Source organism: Tiliqua scincoides, chromosome 1 (assembly GCF_035046505.1).
Source record: "Tiliqua scincoides isolate rTilSci1 chromosome 1, rTilSci1.hap2, whole genome shotgun sequence".
In the NCBI taxonomy this organism is placed as follows: domain Eukaryota; kingdom Metazoa; phylum Chordata; class Lepidosauria; order Squamata; family Scincidae; genus Tiliqua; species Tiliqua scincoides.
This window is the reverse complement of record NC_089821.1, coordinates 115,519,211-115,538,416: the sequence shown is the minus strand read 5'-3', so window position 1 is coordinate 115,538,416 and position 19,206 is coordinate 115,519,211. Positions and strand designations below refer to the sequence as shown.

At 42.8% G+C, this 19,206-nt stretch overlaps 1 protein-coding gene and 1 pseudogene across 1 annotated transcript in view; both read left to right on the top strand.

Annotated features, from left to right (window-relative positions):
- COL5A2 (collagen type V alpha 2 chain) overlaps nucleotides 1-19,206 on the top strand; it is a 177,599-nt gene that overhangs the window by 46,452 nt on the left and 111,941 nt on the right. The window lies entirely within an intron of this gene.
- Nucleotides 6,726-6,842, top strand: LOC136637697 (5S ribosomal RNA; annotated as a pseudogene).

Genomic DNA, 19,206 nt, shown 5'->3' with positions numbered 1-19,206 from the left:
GTTGGAGCTAAAGTCATCTGTTGGATGTGGTGACACTCTAAGTGACTCAGACTGAGGGAAATTGCATCTCTCTCACGACTTCTGGTTTCACGGAGGTAACTGGAAGTCATATGGGAGACGCGATTTCCTTCAGTCCGAGCCTTACAGAGGCAGCGTACGTATGTGTGCTGCTTCTGGGAAGCTCAGATAACCCTCCAGAGGGGAGGGGTGGAGAGCAGAGCTCCCCTAGCTTTTGGAAGGTTGGGGTGTGCATCCCCGACAACCACCTGACCACACGTGGTCATGGGTTATGCGATCCTGGTGTAAGCCGCAATGTTGCAAAGTAGCACACATCTGTACTTCATCAATTATTGCTAATAATTATTAGTATTAAATATAAAATATATTAATCATAATAATCATAATAGGGGCCTTGGGTGCTCTCCTGAAACACCTGGAAAAGCATTTGAACATCACTGGGATGAGCACAAGGACCATCAGTCAATTACAAAAGACTGTCTTACTAGGAACAGCACATATACTACTATGATATTTGTAATGAAACACCACAAAAACCAAAAGAACTGCCTATTCTAGGGCCCTGGGAAGTACTCGATAGGTGTATATATACAATATCCAGTCAAAAACAACATGATTGTGTAAAAATTGGATGATGATGATGATGATGATGATAATATAATATTGGACATATTTTGCCTAACATGCAAACAAGATAATTTATGATTTTCTCAAATCCTTGGGTTTTTCAGGAAGACTGAAAGCACATTATAAAGTCAGTAATCATGAAAGAGAAATTTCAGTGTGCCTTAACTGTTTGGAATACAAGGCACATGAAGGTAAAAAAAATAAAAAAGGCCTCAAAGACATAGTCTAAAGATATTACAAACTGGGAGAGTTTGACTGATGGAAAGAATTAACCTGAATTTGTACAGAGTGTTTAGTGCTCTTTCATCAGTTAAACACACTTTACTAGGATTTCTGAAGCCTTTTTGTACACAGCTGTTGGCCTGAGAACTGGTGTGTTAGTTTTACAGTTGGTATATGGAATATATTCTAAAATGATTTGACCTTGCATAAGATAACAAGGGAGCATATGAATCCTTCACTGTGAATTTCTTACATCTATTGCCATATTAGGAGATTGGAACCAAATGTTTGTCTGTGCTTCAGCTGTATGAAATGGAGGCCTTCCAGCATTAATTTCGTGTCTCAGGACAAACCACTCATAAGAATGAAGTTAAGTTTTTACAGTTATATTAATGATTGGATAGACTTCTAAGGTATATTAGCAGTGATTTATTAGTAAAAGAAACCTTCTGAGACAATATGGCAATGAGAACTGTGAGTGGCTAATTTACAGGATTTGGTCCAGTTTTATCGTGCATAGCTTTGTGTAGGGTGAGCTGCCTTGCCGTTGCTCAGCTTAGTTGGCTGAGTGGAACTACAGGGATGGATTGCTTCAATAATAACTGGTAATGATGTCATCACCAGTCCCTATCAGTTGTCAGCTCCTCAGCTGAGTGATCAGCAAGGGCTGGGCAGGTGGCACTTAAAGAAAGCCTGGTGCCAACATTGAGAAGAGATTGGATGGGACAGAGATGGGAGAAAGTGGAACAAAAAAGAAAAAGAGAGGGGCATGTTCAGCAAACAAAGAGGAAAGGAGAAAGAAGGAAGCCAGGGTAGACACTCAGGAGAAAAAGACAGAAGTCAGAGTGGAAGAGGAGCCTCCCTACTGGGTCAGTTGCAATCACAGCCTCGACAATCTACGAGCACAGCTATCTCAAGCCAAGGGGATGCCACCCATCAGCAGGGGTCTGGGAAAGAGGACTCCAAAGATGCTTCCCTAACAGGACCCTATCATGAGGTTGGGAGAATGTGGTGACCACAGAGGTGATACCGTGACTGAGCTGTCAAGTGAACTGGGCATTTCACTACCCTCAGTTGCCACAACAAGGGTTGGGTTGAATTGCCTCTTTCTGAGGATTGATCAGGACCAGTGAACCAGAACGTCTCAGCAGCTGAATCTTGTTCAACCCAATCAACTGAAGGATAGCTGCAGCCTCCACCCTGATGTCTTCTCCCTGCCCTGGACATTGAACTATCCCCTCAAGAGGAGGAGGGGGAGACTCCCAGCAGCCACGTGTGGCTTGTCTCAAGCATAAGGAGAATGTACTTTTCTTCTTAGAAACCCACTGTACATTGTGTGAAGATAGCACATTTTGAAGTATCACAACTGTTCCTAATATACTGTAAGAGGTACATGCCAGAAACATGCTGGCAAATGGCAAAGCACTTTGGAAATGTGCTTAATTTTTGAACGGCCTGCTTCATTGTTCCTTGATCTATTTTGTTTTCTGGTATATATTCATATTCAGTTTGCTATATTCATTTTCCTGAATTATGCTGAAAATAATACCTTAATTAACTGGGCTGAGAGTAATTGTGCACAAAACTATTGCAGAGTAAGTTCTGTTTCCTTGAGCAGTGAATTTATGGAAAATCCATCTCGCTGTTCTAATTCTGCTCAGTTCGACTTTCCTTGTGATTCTTTCAATGTCATTCTGATATTGTCAGCATTTTTCCCATTTGCCTTTCCTTGCAGATGTCATATATCAAGAAGTTTGTAGACTAGAGGTCCAATCCTATAGGCCTGTAGTGCCAGCACTGGAGCCCAGGGCCAGTGCTAGGTGTCATAAACATGCCGTAAAGGTACGTTTAGAGCACTGGGAGAGGAGAGAGCGTTGGGGTTGGGTCTCAGTGCTGGGAAGCCAACTCCTCAACGCAGCTGGTGGTGAGTCTCACCGCTGGCTGGTGGAGTGCCTTTTTGGGATTGGTGGAGAGAAGGTGGAACTGGAGGAACAGAGTCTCTTACCCGAGACGAAGTTCCATCAAACTGAATGGAGCTTACTTCTGCGCAGACATGCATATGATTGTGCTGTTAACACAGATACAAACATTGCAGTTTTCTCAATGTGCTGAGTACAGCATCTCATCTTTGGAGGACTGGGTGGGGTTTGGCACTAAGTGGTTAAATATTTCAAAAATGAAAACATTGCAAGACTCAGGAATACTGTGTGTTGTGGAAGCACATAGCACTGGAAGACTTCTGAATCCAGCTAATTTGATTTAAGCCAACAGTGTAGCTGGAAGGAGTGCTGCCTTGGGACACATTTCACTTACTCCTGCACTCCCTCTGAATGCAACCTCCCAGCCTCAGAAGACCTTCTGGTTTGGGGGGAAAAACTGGAAGTGACATTTTTACGCCTTCAGAAGGCCTTCTCAGAACAGCCTCTGGATACAACTGGGTGCAAAGTTGAGCAAAGGGGACAGGAGGACCCTGGCAGCTGCAGCAGGAATGGCATTGCCATCCCCGAAAGAGTGACCTTCCCCCTCAGCTGCACAACTGATGTAAGTTCAATGTATGGAATGAGCTGAGGTAAGAATTCTAGAGCTGGAATGGCTTTTGTGTGAGCACAATAGTGGTGTATTGATTTACATCAGTTCCAACTTCTGGACAAACCTCCAAAACAGAACTGGGATGTAAGTTGGGGACTACCTGTGTTTTGTAATGGGGAACTTTGCACTCCACCAACCTACCTCTGCCTACAAGGTAAAACAATCTGTTAAAGTTCTTTTTCTGTCTTCCTTTGCCTGTGATAAAATATGTTTCGAGGAAGTTTCTTATCCCATGTAAGCGTAAAACATGCAAAGGTGAGCAACTGTTAACATAAGAACATAAGAACAGCCCCACTGGATCAGGCCATAGGCCCATCTAGTCCAGCTTCTTGTATCTCACAGCGGCCCACCAAATGCCCCAGGGAGCACACCAGATAACAAGAGACCTCATCCTGGTGCCCTCCCTTGCATCTGGCATTCTGACATAACCCATTTCTAAAATCAGGAGGTTGCGCATACACATCATGGCTTGTACCCCATAATGGATTTTTCCTCCAGAAACTTGTCCAATCCCCTTTTAAAGGCGTCTAGGCTAGACGCCATCACCACATCCTGTGGCAAGGAGTTCCACAGACCGACCACACGCTGAGTAAAGAAATATTTTCTTTTGTCTGTCTTAACCCGCCCAACCGTTCATCTAGCTGGTATTGAAAAGTGAGCACCTATGCAGTGCCAGTTACACTGGTTACCATTGTACTTCTTAGCCCAGTGTCAGGCTTTAACCTTTAAGGTCATATACACCCTAGGATTCTCATATCTCAAGGACTGTCACTTTCCATGTGAGGCTACTTGTCAACTGAAGTCAAGGCAATTGGCCTTGCTGTTTGTGTTGTTTGTGTGACAGGGTCAGGCAGTGGTAGCTAGGAGTCAAATGTTTTTTAACCATAGCCCCCAAATTGTGGAACCTCCTCCTAGCAAAGGGAAGGAAAGTTTTCTCTGACAATAATTGTCTATCATCTCTATTTCAACAAGCCTTTGTGCGAAGTGGTATTTCTCTGAGGTGTTTTATTCAATGGATGATAATGCTGTGGCTTTTAAACACTATTTTATGCTGTATCTTTTGTTTGCTGAATCCAGCCTCCACGCCGACTCTGCTGGGGAGTCTTGTGTTGGCCAAGCTTGTGTTGGTAGGCTGGGAGGAGGTGGGAGGGAGGCGTTCTGGGGCAGGAGGAGGGTGGTCCTGTGGGAGGGTGGGGACTGGGAGACGGGGCTGAGACTCTGCTCTTATGCTGGGTCCCAAACCCCATTCCCGAGCAGCGTGGAGTGACTTTAAGCCACTCTGCTCTCCTCAGACTTATGCCACCTCAGGAGGTGGCGCAAGTTTGAAGAGACCCATTGGGGCTGCAGTGGCTTACCTGGGGGTAAGGGGAAGAGTTTCCCCTTACCTCTGGCTGAACCACTTAGGGCTCTATCTTGCGCTGGCCTGCTTGTTCTAGCGCAAGATAGGATTGTGCTGTAATAAATTGTGTCCTTCCAAGTCTGGGAGAATTTGAGAGAACAATAAGTATATTAGAGATTTTAGCACCAGAAGCAAAAAATAAATTTTATTTTATTATTTATTTTTCACTTTTTAATACTACTCTTCCACCGCAGAGCTCAGGGTGGTGTGCAGGGTTCCTTTTCTCCTCACAAGAACCCTCTGAGGTAGGTTGGGCTGAGAGATATTTACTGACCCAAGGTCACTCAGGAAGCTTCATAGCTGAGTAGGGATTTGTCTGAGTCCAGCTTTCAAACCACTATACCATCCTGGCTGTCCCAATCCACCCCAGTGGCAGTGAGTAAATACAAAAACCGATGGCAGGGTAGATGCCTAAATGTGAAAAAATGAAATTCAAAGCACATTTCAAGGTTCCTCCCAAGACAATTTAAGAATTTTCAAGGAAGCCAAGCAAGTCTCTCTAACTCTGGTGAAATTCCTCAAGGAATTCCTGCACATTCCTAGATGCATCATGTATTAACACTGCAATCAAAAACACATGTAGTAGGAAGCAAGCCCTATTAATCAAAGTGGGGTTTGCTTTAGTGGGGCTTTTTTTTTTTTTTTTTTTTTAATAAAAAAAGCATTTTTACCCTATGCTTCCAAACTGTTAAGGAAAGCTCAAAGCAGCTTACACCATCAATTTAATAAAGCTATCAAATAAAACAAAACTTCAATAAAAGAAAAACAAGATAAAGCCGCAACTCTAGACTTAAAATCAACTGGAGTCAACTGAAAAAATAACCCATCAAACCTCAGTGGACCAAAGCAGTTTTAACTGCACTTCAAAACACCAGTGAAGACACACAAAGGATTGCACTCCACCAGACCTTTTCTTTTAAGACACACTACTTGAGTTCCCTTCTCTCTTGCCAAGTTTTAAAAGTTTTATACTTTGAACTAGCTGTGTTTCTGTTTATGAATTTTCAATTTGCCCTTTCAATTCCCTCTCAAGTCATGCATAAAGTGCGTAATACCTCCTTAGAAATTTTATAGCAACAGGAATAAATGAAGTCAGTTGCCTAACCTTGCTGAATGGCAAAATATCAGTCTACAGTGGGAACAAAAATGCACTGCAACCACTTGTAATGAAGCCATGCCTGACTGTCCCTCCTGCATTGTAAAGCACTCTCTGGAAGGGGGGTAGTGGTTTATATTTTATATTTCAGAAGGAATGGAAGAGAAAAGACAGCATTAAGACAGTCCATGGTCAATTGATTTTCCCCCTCAGACTTCCACTTATCTCACTGCCTTTACCCTCACCAGTGTTCTGGAGATAAACACTTGTCTGGAATCTAGTGGAGGGTCAAAGTAAAAATAGCTGGGGAATGGAAAGTTTCAGGGGGAAAGGAACTGACAAAGTAGTTCTTCCCCTCTTGCCTCCTAAAACTGCTGCCTCCTGAGGACACATTGCAATGGAGGCCCTACAGTACTGAAGCGGTTTTATAGGGAAAAATAAATTGAATACAGCTTCCAATAATCAACTTTTGGCAAGAAACCTGTACTTCAATGGTAAAAATATAAATGGAGGTTCCTGTTCCCAATGCCTTGTATCCATAAACTGCCTTCCCCCTACCTTTGGCCTGTCCACATTATGGAAACAGCTCTGTGGTGACTTCAGTCTATAGTGAGAGTGATCAGACAACAGGGCATGCCCTGGGGTTGGGAAAAATGTGTTCAACAGGGCTTAGTCTGAGGTAAATGTGCATGGGATTTCAGTCTAATGTACCTTTTCATTTCTCTGAGATATCTTTTAATCCCATTTTCCAAACTGCATACATTTGATTTAAACTATTACAACAATTACCCTGCACATGCCCGATCTTGTCTGATCTCAGATGCTAAGCAGGGTCAGGCCTGGTTAGTACTTGGATGGGAGACCACCTGGGAATACCGGGTGCTGTAGGCTTATACCATAGTCTTTTGAGACTGAAGGTTGCCAACCACTCAGAGTTTGGGATGAAATGAGCTAGAACTTTAAAAGAATTGTGATGAGTTTCAAAGGAGGAATGTGTGGCAGAAGTAAACACTATCATGAAGATATCTAAAGTTGACCTTTTTAAAAAAAAATAGTCTTAATAGGGTGTGGTTATGGGTGTGTGTGCGTTTGTCATGATGAGGCCCTGCACTTCAAAATTTACCAGCTCACCACTGCTCACGGGACAGGTACCTTCTGATTTCCCTGGTAGGGAAGGACATAGGAATATCAGCTGAGGACTGTCAGAGCACACAGAGTAAACCACAGCCCTTCAGATGAATTTTGTGGTGCCCAGGTTTTACTCTGGCCTGGCAGGGTTAGCTTTCCTTTATAGTCCAATGACAACCCATTCACCACATGGTCTCAAGAGAATTAGTGGATTCAGCAGGCACTGCTGGAGTTGAACTGGGAGTCTTTTCAGAGCGCCTTGAACTGCTATCTTGTTCTGGAAAACCTTAAGTTGTCTTAGGCCCAAGTAGTTCTTCACCTTGTTCCACTCCTTTCTGCTGTGATTTATTACCCTTTCCTATAAACTTCCCCTTCCTGGAACCAAACCCTTGCCAGGTGCACCCCCCCCCATATGTTCAGTGTACAAGTAAATAACAAGACAACAGTCTTCTTTCCAGACACGATTAGCAGAAACTGGCTCTGTGCATTTAAAGTAGAAGCCAGCTGTGCACATAAGCTAGAAACTGGTGATATCACTAACTCTTTCCCTGTGCTTCCCAAAGGAATCTCTCTCTCTCTCTCTCTCTCTCTCTCTCTCTCTCTCTCTCTGTGTGTGTGTGTGTGTACAATCCAATCTGGGCTTTGCACTGACAGAATTCATGTAAAACTCCCCCCCCCCTCTTTTCTCCCCTTTATTATTGAATAACAAAAAGTAAAGATTTTTACATACTTCTCCATCGCTGCCTGGTCCCCGCCAGCCCACAGCATGCAGCAGAGGCTGTGCCAGTATAGCCACACACTCTGGGCAATCCCTGGGTAGGATGGGCTGTTAATTTGATAAATGGAGGTATGACAAGAAAAGACAAAATTAAAGTTTTGTTTTTAAAAGTAAAAAAGGCAGGTAACCCACATGACACATGAGAGGAGAAGAAAGCCAGACGACTGATCAGTGTTTAATTTGCTGACCAACCTTCAAATGTATTGTGAAGCAGCAGGAATTGAATGGTGAAAGAAAAATGCTTTATTTGCATGTACATCTTAATCTGCATGTTATTTCTGAATTTTCTCAGACTACTCTGTCCCATCTGTACCTGCTTTGTTTCCTGACTTTGCAAACCTTTCCCTGGTTTCTTGGCCCTACCTGTCCCATACTTTACAGGTGAAAAACAGTGACTGAGAAGTGTAACTTGCCCAAAGCCAACCTAAGCATCATTATGATGACTGAGATGGGATTTGAACCTGGGCCTTCAGGTCCAGGTTTCACTCCCTTTACAGCATCTCATTGACTCTTATTTTCTTACAACAGTGGTTCCCAAACTGTGCACCATTGTACTTTAGGGTGCCACGGCACACTTGCAAGGGCACCTTGGTATGTCTCTGGTCACCCCTCCTATCAGCTCTCCTAGGCACTGCTATCTTGGATCTCATGAGATTTGGGTGTCTCATCTTGGATCTCACAAGATTTCACAAGATCCAACATGGCAGTGCCTGGCTGAGCTGGAAAAAAGAGGCTGCAGGGGCATTGCACAGGGTTTGGGCTGCAGGGTTTGGGAACCACTGACTTCCAGTATCAAAACCTGGAGAGACTTGAAAATGACCAAAAAAAATCTGGATATTTAAGAGCCCTTGATTTTCTTTTGTTATGTTTCGAGGTATAATTACTAGCAATAATCACTATTTAGAAGAGACTGAAGTTTTAAATGTAAGCAGAGAGATGTAATGAACTACTCTTGGATATCAATGTTAAAAGATTCTCAAGTGATCTTGCAAAATAAACTTTATGACAGAACCAGTGTTGGTCAGGGAGATTCAGATGCTTGGCACTTGTGAATCTTATTGTCTCTATCTGAACTATCTCTTCCTCAGAAGGCTGTGGAAAAAATAAAGTGGGATAACACTACATATTCTCTCCTGAACTCCTTGGAGGAAGGGTGGTGTACATAATACAAATGTGATTTTTTAAAATGCAGTATGGAAAAAATTACAGCCTGTTCCAAATAGTAGCATTTTTTGGTACAGAAAATACTCTCAACACATTTCTTTTAATGCAATTATTGTAAGTCTGCTAATACAGATGCATTTAGGAGGGGGAACATTAATTATAATGTTCTTTTAGCCAAATGTATTTCCTAGAAGCTACTCATTACTTTTGATTGCTGTGCTATTGATATAAATAGAGAATACCCTTTTTCTTGATTTCCCCTGAAACTTAATGCACTTAGAGCCCAATCCTATGCCTGTCTACTCAGAAATAAGTTCCATTAGAATAAATGGAGCTTACTTGCAGGAAAGTGGGGATAGGATTGTAGCCTGAATCTCAGTTGCTCTTAATTTCAGTGGAAATACAGGCATGGTACCTAATTGGTTTTTTTGGCAAGTGCCATAAATGAATTCCAGAGTGAGATAACCCATACTCAAGTGTCACTATATTATACATGCTACCCTTAACCCAAGAGCATAAGAAGAGCTCTGCTGGATCCAGCTCAGAAGCCCACTTTCAGTGCAATCCTATGCATGCTTACTCAGAAGTAAGTCTCCTTGTATTCAGTGCAGCTTACTCCCAGGAAAGTGTTGTGTTATGGCAGCCTTAGTCCACTGTTCCCCACAATGGCCAGTCAGATGTCACCTGGAAATCCATGAGCAGGGCTTTGAAGGCAATCACTGTCTCTCTCCTACAGTTGTTCCTCAGCAATGGGCATTGAATAGCACATTGCCTCTATACATGGAAGATAACAGCCCTTGATAGAGCCATCCTTTGTGTTCAATTATCTTGTAAAACCATCTAACCCACTGATTTCCAACCTGAGGGTCACAAGCCAATTTTTAGAGGATTACAGAGAGTTAGGTGTTGCTATCTTGAAAAAGCTGACCGCTAGAACTACCTAGCGCCATCTTGAACACCTGTTTGTTAATTGAGAACATGGGGTGGGAGAGCGGGAAACTGGTGATTTCTGGACTGTGCAGTGATTGTTTTTGTGGTGTGTGATGTGGTTTGTTTATTTTAGTAAGATTTAAATGGCACTGGGGACTGGGAGACCAACACATCTTTCCCACAGCAACCAGGAAGGTTCATACCAGTTGCAAGAACATCTTATTACTGGTACATGCTTGTATAAATGTGGACCTCCCCTGTTTAAATGTTCTTTCTGTCATAGAATGACTAGGCAACCTCAGGCAACCTGCTTCGTCTGAGCCCCCACTTCCCAGCTGTAGTATATCAACTGGAATAAATAACAAAAACACAGACTTCTTTCTCAAATAAGAATTTTTATTAATATTTTCAGAACTCTACCAAAGACATCACTTCCTGTTTCCTGTTCAATGACATCACCTCCTGCCTAATGACATCACTTCTGGTTGTAGATCTTGGGTGAGGGGGGTCCCAACAAGTTGCCTTACTTAAAACGGAGGACCTGGTGCTAAAAAAAAAAGGTTGGGAACCACTGATCTAAATAAATGGCCATTTTCACATCTCACAGCAGTAAATTCCATGCAGAAATGATTCATTATGAAGGAATGCTTTCATTTGTCTGTGCTAAATCTACTGCCAATTGATTTGACTAGTGACCTTGTATGATGAGAGAGCGAAGAAAAGGTCTCTCTATTCACCTTCATCATACCATAGCCAACTTGATAAACCTCTGTCATGCCCCTTCTGCCCTAGTCATTCTTTTCCTAACTTAAAATGTCCCAGACACTTCAGCTTTTATAAAGGAAGTGTTCCAGCCCCTTTATGATTCTGGTTGTCTTTTTCTGCGCTTTTTCCAAAGTGGTTGTGTTCTATATGGAGTGAGCACAGTAGTGCACAGGAGAGAATGTCCGTGGTGGGATAACATCTACATAGTGTTTTATTTTCACCCCATTTCCTAATTCCTCATGGCGTGGAATGCATTTTTCATTGTTATGCTGAATTCATGTTTTCATTAAGTTAACCACATATGTCCCCAAGATCCCTTTCACTCCTGAGTCTACTTCAGAACCCTACTGATTCCACTAGAAACCTTCCCCACCCTGTCTACCTAAGCCTTAACAGTGTTCACTTTTGTGTTACAGCCTGTGTAACAGATGTAATGCCTATTATTTCAATGCCATTGAGATTATGTGATAGGGATGAAACATCCCTCAATGCATGATGCGTTCACGACAAATGCTGCTGGATTGTACGTGTGGTTGGAAATACTTAAAATGGCGAACATCCTGCATCCTGTAATTTTTGGGTGGAAAATTCTTAGAATAACTAGGGCAGCAGCATTTCATATGTTCAGGGCTTCTATGATCTCTGAGAAAGCAAAACCAAACCATAATTCCTCCCTTAGTTGTCAAAGCCTTTACAAGAAAGAACTCTAGCAACAGTGGGTGGATGTGGCAGGAAGCTGCCACTTATATCCTAGAGAACAGCTCTTTTATTCTTCAGAAATAGAACTGCAACGTGGCACAAAGACCTACTTATATCTTGGGGCTGGCATGCCTTGCTAGATGGGTAGACAAGTGACACAGAAATGGTCATTGTGAAGGCACTTCTTAGAGATGTAGCGGCAGGGCATTCTTTAAATGGGAACCTGAGGAATGCAATGTGTTGTGGTTTCTGAAGCATTTTGAAGCATGCAAAACCCAACCACACACATCTACAGAGAAGACTAACGTACTTTGAATATGGTATGTGTCAGGCCTTTGGCATCCCAGGCCCTGAATTGTTGTAAGCCAGGATGTGGCAGGAGGGGCCTTGATGTCCAGGCTGGTGTGAGATGAAAGTAAAGGAACAGCTGCACTGTATATGTATGATTAGCAGTCAGCTGCACCTGTTACAGGTGGGAGTCACGTGACTTGGGGAGAGATGTGCGCAGAGTTATGTAGGTCATGGTGGAGTGGTGCAATGAACCACTGGACAGCCAATCAGAAAGGGTCACAAGACAGTCTTGTGACAATGAGGTCACCCTATTCTGATTGGCTGGCCCCAGTATATATGGGGGCAAGAGCAGACACCAAATGTGGGTTGCTGTGGTGGAGTTTCTGCGTGTCGTGTTGCTGGTTTGTTCTGTGACTTGGACTGTGCTTATCGTGGCTGTGCCTCTCTGTATCCCTGACTTCTGGACCGTTTGACTGACTACTCTTCTGCCTGCTCCTTTTACCAATACCTGCTTCTGCAACAAACAAGCCGGTGTCTGCTTCTTTGGCTCTGTTTGGGATCGCCTGCTTCTTGTGCTGTCTCCCTACGCTCCCATGCCACTCTGCTATCGGGAAAACAAGGGCTATCCTCCCCTGCTGCCCTGGTTTTTCCACTTAAAAACCATTCTTAAAACAAAACAAAACTATAGTATAAATTGGTACACTACATTCTCCCAGATCTAGTGAATACCTCCTGTGGAGGTGTATCTGTTCTACCCATGGCTCATAAGCCTGCTCCACTGGGAAGACCATAATGTGTGCAGCAGTGAGGTGCTAAATGCATCCTCCAATGCCATATTTCGTGGGGGAATCCAGGGGTCTCACAGGGATCCTTAGTTTCATGCACCAGGAACTGTTAATACACTGTGACCATTGAGTGCACTCAGCTTTGTTTCGGTGCTCTGGGTTAAGACCTTTGTGCAGAAGAAACCTTTAAAGATCTTTAAACAATAATAGGCAGAATCTGGATATAAAACATGGGAGCCTCGAGAAATGGTGAGGGAATATCTCACTCATTTTGCATTTTATAGAGGTGGATCTAAATTCATCCCTAGCATCATCAGCTGCTCCCCCAACTCACCATCCAGAGATGCGGATCCATGAAGGAAGTGGTGGTTATGATGTGGGATTTGCATACGGTCCACTTGGTTGGGTGGAAGGACATGCCCAGCTCACCACCCTTCATCTCCTTCCTAGAGTGGCGCTTCCATTAAACTTGTTGTTGACCAAAGAGACTGTGCTGAACTCCAAAACATTCAAAAGACATTTGGAAAAAAATGACTGAAATTCATGAAGAAGTGTGATGTCATTTCTCAGGTTTGAACAAAGATGATGAGCAGTTTGTGCTTGCTGCTAGAGCAATTGTCTGGTAATTGACTGGGCTACAATCCCAAACACACTTTCCTGTGAGTAAGCTCCATTGAACACAATGAGACTTACTTCTGAGGAGACATACATAGGATTGTTCTGTAAGTATTGCTGTAGCAAGTATGAAGCAGATACATGAGTTCTGATAGGGACCCAAGTTACCAGAATGTGTGTATGTGTGTGTGTGTGTGTGTGTGGGGGGGGGTGCTTTCTCTTAACTTTAGTTTCCTGTTCCTACTGTACCTCACAAAATATATATCTACCATCACCTCAATCTGCCTAATTCATCTAATGAAACAGGCTATTGTCTAGAAGAGCTCTTGTCACAATAAGCAAATTATTTAACAAGGTGCCAAAGCAATGAGATTTTCTTAGGCAAACCTGTCATTGTTTACCTAAGTAAGAGGGTACTATGGAAAGATAATGAATTGTAAATACATCTCCATCCTTGGCAAATCCCTCCCCAATTCTACAGTTGAGTGTTAATACTGTTTCTTTTTAAAATGTTCTTTTTGCAAAAATTTACTTTTGCCATTACGATCTCTCACAGGATTCTAAGGCAAGCCATGTGTGCATGGCTAAGTCGTGTGTCATAATCTGGATATTAACCCCACAGGCTCTTCTTTTATAAATGGAAACTTGTCCCAAGACCTCTGTGCTCTTCCCCCCCCCCTTTTAATTGCCCTGGTTGAGTTAAAGATATGCTGTGTGTGTATGTTAATTGCTCTGCTCTGCATAGTATCAAAATAAACTATTCCATGAGCAATGCAACAGTGTACTTTCTCCATGGGACATTGTAGAAAGGCCTTGGAATGTCTGATGGGAACAGTTATGGGGGAAATTAAGAACAAAAACTCTACAACAGGCCTAAATTCCTGAATTGTAGCCTATAGAGCGCCAGCATTCTACCTAACAACTATAATGAAATGACTGTTTTATTCTGCTTTGGGTCTTTCATCTTTTAGTGGGCATTATACAGCCATTTAAAAAAATGAGTCAGTAAAACAAAATAAAGCATGTTCTCAGTTTTAAGCATTCACTTCCACAGGGAGCAGGCAGAATGGAGCGCAGGAATCAAGATATGTGAAGGAAAAAACAAAAATTAAACTGGGTGCCCTGCAGCACTGACTTTAAAAGTTTGATGTGACAAGATCCATAGCAGTTTTCATTTGTTTATCTATCCATCCATCCATCCACCCACCCCAGTTGGGCCAAGTGAGAAAAGGGCACATCAGCCATTTAAAGCATGCATTTGTAGAACTGGTGGATAGGTTTTCTTTTTAGTAACTGTATAACAGAAATCAGAAAATAATGTACACATTTTCATGTCTTATTAAAAAACTATGTTTACTCAGAACTAAGTTCCACTGAGTTCAGTGGCCTTTCTTTCCCAGGAAGTTAGGTTTGCAGCTAACTTTAGTTGAGAGAGCAGCTAATCAAGTGCAAAAGCTGGTGGCACTAGATCTACTCTCACTCCCCATACCTATTAATATAGATCTTCTCAGTTCCCTTGGTTCCCAAACTGTGAGTTGTGGTTCCTCGGGGAGCTGCGGAAACCGAGGAGAGCTGTGGAATCCTCACAAAAAACCCACTGCCCTGTACAGTGTATAGGATTGTAGCCATAATAAGGAGCTACAGTCAATGGCCCAATAGGTCAAGGGAGCTGCTAGCTTAAAAAGTTTGGGAACCACTGCACCCAAATGAGATGCATCTGTCTTTTGATGCTCAATAGGTACCTTCTTTCACATGCACATCTCCCTTATTGAATTGGGATGCTTAGGGTCAAGCTAGATGTTATATGGCATGCGTAATGTGGCCTGATGATTTCTTTGAAATAGCAGCTGGGGGGGGGAAGGCTCCTGAAGTGGGGCAAAACTGCAGAAAGAGATAGGAGTGCTATAAGATTTTGCTCCTGCCTTGATACCAGTTGCAGTTGTGCCCCTCTCCACTTTGAAGAACAGGTTCCATTGGCTTTCAATTCATGCTTTTTCAAATTAAAAATAGCACTCAGCAGGTGTGATTGGGATCAAAACTGCAATGGGAACAAAATCCCAAACCTCCCCCATGTTGGTTCCACCCCATTTTGCCACCTCTTGACTTTTAGTTAAAACAACAACAAACCACTAGGCATTTATATATTTCACATAAACTTAGTTAAGTTTGGGTATGAGCCTATGTCTGTCTACTCAGAAGTAAGTCCTATTGTGTTCAGTGAGACTTACTCCCAGGAAAGTGGAGATAGGATTGCAGCCTTAGTAAGCTTAGCTTATGCTATATTCATAAGATAATGAATTCTTAAGCTGAAATGAAAGCATATTTCAAACACTTGTCAGCAAACACTTGAAAAGCCCATCAAATATTAGGCTCCACAATGATCAAGATCTCTGATCTTGTCAGAGCTTCCGACAAGTTGGAATCTTCCTTCTCTTTCTGGAGTTATGGAAGCAACTGGTTTGGAATATTTTCATTGTATTCAAAAAGGCCAGTTCGTGTAATTGATTGAAATGTAGCTGTCATGTTTACCTTTCATGGAAAGAAAGCGAAAACAAAGAAATGCAAAACTTGGGGGCCTTTTCGAGATGCTTGTTTTATTGAACAATAAATGTACAGCTGTTACTCCAGTTCGTGCAGGGAAGCCAGATGTCTTTCCCCAAGGTGCCATTTTTTGAGCAGAGATATTGCAATGTTCCCAGTGTTCAAATAGCAATATTTTGTTGTTGGGAAAATACAATGTTTCTCCCGAGTTAGCATCTCAAAATGCTATGTAGAATGTGGTTGTGTGATCATCCACCTTTTCTTTTGTTCAAAGCTGTATCTTGGACCCAATAGCGTAACCAGAGGAGGTTACTGTGGTAAGGCGCTACAACTCCCAGTGTAAGCAGCTCCGCTCAGTCACTGCTGGAGCCATTTGGGGCAGCCACAGCAACACACACGTGCTCAGTGAACCAATCGGTGAACACCTGCATGTTGCTGTCACTACCCCAAATAGCTCCAACAGTGACTGGGAGGAGTCACTTACCCAGAAAGTTGTGGCACCTGGTGTACTTTCTGATGCCCCCCTCTGGCTACGCTACCGCTTGGACCTGATCAGGAGTTCCTGTGGCTATTAAGACAATAATGCAATGACACATGCCACAGTGCATCTGGTTTGACCATCAGACATCATAGGCAAAAGCACTACAGATGGAACTTCCATAGAGATTTTAATAAATAATGGGTGTAATTGCAACACACAGGTCTTTCTACTGCATGTTCATTTGCAAGTTGGAAGGTTACAGCCTTTAGGTGCTCCAGCATCCTGCATGCTCCAGCTCCACTCTTCATTCTCCCTATGAAAGTCTCCTTGATGTTGGTGTTTGGAGATAAGTCATTGAGCATAGGAGTTGCATGGAAACTTTACTATTTGTTCTACTCCACATGCCCTGGCTCTCCTCCTATAGAAGAAAGAATATATTGCGTGGTAGGCCGACAGTACCAATAACTGGAATGAGGTGGAGTGTTTCATGTTCATAACAGCTGTTCTCTGCATAACCACCCCCAGTGCATCATGGAATTACCAAGGTTGGGGGATCTGTGGCCAATAGGGCCCCTCCCATCTGAATGGTGCATATTTACATTATGTCACCTGCCAGGGACATACTGCTACAACCTGTTAAGTAAGGGACGAAGGCTGTATAGCCAGAATGCAAATTTCCCTGAATTAAAGGGGTGATTGGGAATCATGGGTATTTGAGTGGTCTGTGCAACTGACAGTCCAATCCTATCCCAGCTGTTGGCACCACGGTACAGTGGTGCAGAAATGGCTACTGCTGTATCCTGTTGGGGGGAGGGGGCAGAGAGGCAGCCAGAAGTCTCCTCTGGATGAGGAAACATCAGTTCCCTTACTATGTGTCAAAACCAGGACACTTTGAATCTACTTGGATCTGTACCAGAGAAATCACTGGTACAGATTCAAGTAGCCCGTGCGGGGCTTTCAGGTATGGGAAGGAGGATAGGATTTGGCAGCAGCTAAGACTGCTGCCCTCACCTCCCTCCTGGGAAATACTTGCAACAGTGTATCTCTAAGTACTCTGAGAAAAAAGTGGCTTGTATCTGCTTTTCAGTTTCTATGGACTGTGCTTACATACAGGAACGCACAAACGCCCACAAGTACCTACTACGTTCCTTAAGATCATGTGTACATATTTGGTGTTTTCCAAGCATATCATGCCTGAAGTGAGAACTTTGTTGGTTAGATATAGGAATTGTTACTGCCAATTTTAAGAGCACTGAAAAGAGGTTGCTTATTGCAGAAATGCTGACATGGCTTTACCTATAACATAGCAGCTCAAGACATCTGTTTTCTATAAGTTAGTTGTTATTGTTACTTAGCAGTTTAAATCACAATGTTATTTTTCCCATTCTTTCACATCTGACATTTAGAGTTCATTCAAATGCCAGAAAAAGAAAGTGGTATAGGGTTATTGTTATGGTATTTGCTCAGAATGCAGGTGAGGGATCATACATTTAAAAGCTCTCCAATACCAAAATTCCCTGCCTGCAAGAGCTAGGGTGCAAGCCATCTCTCTGCCATGCTAGCTTTCTACTTGTGGGAATTTCTGATATCAGGAAGCATGCAAATGCCTGACACCTCCTTATTCATTCTGAAGCGGTTACGGTTGCCAACTCTTGTGTAAGCTACTCCTGGATATTTTGTTCCCCCCCCCCCCCCAGTTTGATGCAATGTCATTAAGCCAAGGGGATCCTGTTAAAATCTCCATGATTGTTTTCAGTAGTCATCAGTTGTCAGAGTGATGCTGATTCCTGGAGACTCCAGGCCAATCCTAGAGGTTTGGCAGTGCCAGAAACAGTTCGGCCTCAGCAGTTTTTTCCCCTCTGAATGTTTGAACGAGTGGTATGGGACCCCCCTTTCTTAGGACTTTGTAGTTTCCAGTCATGAAAGCAAATTATCCATTAGATCAGTACAACTACTTGTTCTTCAAAGGCAGAATACATAATTTCTTGTTGTGGCAAGTAACAGAACAAGCTTTACTCCTTCAGGGGGGGAATTATCCCTCACTCAGTGGTATAATCCAGTGGACCGCTTTACCTTGCTGGGAGTTAATGGTTGCCATTCATTTTGAAAAGAAAAAATAAAGGTTTACTGGGCACTCTACAGTCTTGTTGAAAGATCTGCCTCCACAGACCCTGCGTAGCTCAACTTCCTCTATAATCAGTCTCATGGAGCGGGGCATACATCCTGTGTATCTCTCTGTGCATAATGCACAAAGGTATGGTAAATCCCTGAATGCAACTTGCAATGTACTTCACCCCCTTGTCATACAACCATCATAATGCTAGACATTTCACTTGTAATGTTTGCTATTTAGTACACTAATTTCAAATGTGGTATTCAAATACAGGTTTAACCTGATTGTCCACAGATTTTTCACCTGCAGTTTTATCTCAACGTGATGATAAATTAAAGGTAAAAGTTTCTTTTTTAAAACAGCTTCACTTACCATTCTAGTAGGGAAGAGCTGGCAGCAGTCAGGCAGTCAATCTCTCTCTCCTGGTGCTTCACTCTGAGGCAAGTGACCCCTCTCTTCCCCATGGAGCACTTGAAAATGCAAAGAAGAAGTGATTATCACCTTCGCTTTGCATCTTTCCCGGAGCTCCCTTTCTAAGTGCTTGGAGAGAAAGAGATTGATTGTCTGCCTGCTACCACTGCCCTGCATTACAATGGTAACCTAGGCTATTTTTAAACTATTAAGCAAAGGGACCCTGGTTTTTTTTAAAAGGATTTCATTTCGACATCCATGTGACTTCTGAGAATGGGACCTTTGCGGATGGATGCTGAGATTCAACCTCTAGCTGTTTAAATTGTGGGCGAGTGCTTCCATTGGTAGTGATAAATGATATTTTTTATTTTGGTGCTGCTAGCATTCCACTGACTGACACTGGCTATCTCTTAAGATAGGATTAGAGATTATGTATATGTTCAGTCTTCTTTTGAGGATGCTTCTGTGTGGTGAGTCTGCCATACTCACCAGGGCTCCAGGGCAGCTTGCCAAATGATCCACAAGGATTACACAGAAAGTATCTGTACTAATGC